Here is a 2,038-nt window from a genome sequence, read left to right as displayed (position 1 = left end):
CATTACAGTTAGACATTACAGCCATTGCAGTTAGACATTACAGACATTACAGTTAGACATTACAGTTAGACATTACAGCCATTACAGTTAGACATTACAGACATTACAGTTAGACATTACAGACATTACAGTTAGACATTACAGACATTACAGTTAGACATTACAGCATTGCAGTTAGACATTACAGCATTACAGTTAGACATTACAGACATTGCAGTTAGACATTACAGGCATTACAGTTAGACATTACAGTTAGACATTACAGACATTACAGTTAGACATTACAGACATTACAGTTAGACATTACAGACATTACAGTTAGACATTACAGCCATTACAGTTAGACATTACAGACATTACAGTTAGACATTACAGCAGTACAGTTAGACATTACAGCCATTCAGTTAGACATTACAGACATTGCAGTTAGACATTACAGGCATTACAGTTAGACATTACAGCCATTACAGTTAGACATTACAGCCATTACAGTTAGACATTACAGACATTGCAGTTAGACATTACAGACATTGCAGTTAGACATTACAGTTAGACATTACAGCCATTACAGTTAGACATTACAAGCATTACAGTTAGACATTACAGCCATTACAGTTAGACATTACAGACATTACAGTTAGACATTACAGGCATTACAGTTAGACATTACAGACATTACAGTTAGACATTACAGACATTACAGTTAGACATTACAGACATTACAGTTAGACATTACAGCCATTACAGTTAGACATTACAGACATTGCAGTTAGACATTACAGACATTACAGTTAGACATTACAGACATTGCAGTTAGACATTACAGGCATTACAGTTAGACATTACAGCCATTACAGTTAGACATTACAGACATTACAGTTAGACATTACAGCCATTCAGTTAGACATTACAGCATTACAGTTAGACATTACAGACATTACAGTTAGACATTACAGCATTACAGTTAGACATTACAGACATTGCAGTTAGACATTACAGCATTACAGTTAGACATTACAGTTAGACATTACAGACATTACAGTTAGACATTACAGGCATTACAGTTAGACATTACAGCATTACAGTTAGACATTACAGACATTGCAGTTAGACATTACAGACATTACAGTTAGACATTACAGCATTACAGTTAGACATTACAGACATTACAGTTAGACATTACAGCATTACAGTTAGACATTACAGCATTACAGTTAGACATTACAGCCATTACAGTTAGACATTACAGACATTACAGTTAGACATTACAGACATTACAGTTAGACATTACAGCATTACAGTTAGACATTACAGACATTGCAGTTAGACATTACAGACATTACAGTTAGACATTACAGCCATTCAGTTAGACATTACAGCCATTACAGTTAGACATTACAGACATTACAGTTAGACATTACAGACATTGCAGTTAGACATTACAGCATTACAGTTAGACATTACAGTTAGACATAACAGACATTACAGTTAGACATTACAGGCATTACAGTTAGACATTACAGCATTACAGTTAGACATTACAGCCATTACAGTTAGACATTACAGCCAATACAGTTAGACATTACAGCATTACAGTTAGACATTACAGACATTACAGTTAGACATTACAGCATTACAGTTAGACATTACAGACATTGCAGTTAGACATTACAGGCATTACAGTTAGACATTACAGACATTACAGTTAGACATTACAGACATTACAGTTAGACATTACAGCCATTACAGTTAGACATTACAGACATTGCAGTTAGACATTACAGACATTACAGTTAGACAGCATTGCATTTAGACATTACAGACATATCAGTTAGACATTACAGACATTGCAGTTAGACATTACAGGCATTACAGTTAGACATTACAGACATTGCAGTTAGACATTACAGACATTACAGTTAGACATTACAGCATTACAGTTAGACATTACAGACATTACAGTTAGACATTACAGGCATTACAGTTAGACATTACAGACATTGCAGTTAGACATTACAGTTAGACATTACAGCCATTA

This window comes from Sander lucioperca, chromosome 17 (assembly GCF_008315115.2).
Source record: "Sander lucioperca isolate FBNREF2018 chromosome 17, SLUC_FBN_1.2, whole genome shotgun sequence".
In the NCBI taxonomy this organism is placed as follows: domain Eukaryota; kingdom Metazoa; phylum Chordata; class Actinopteri; order Perciformes; family Percidae; genus Sander; species Sander lucioperca.
Note: the sequence above shows the minus strand (reverse complement) of the source record.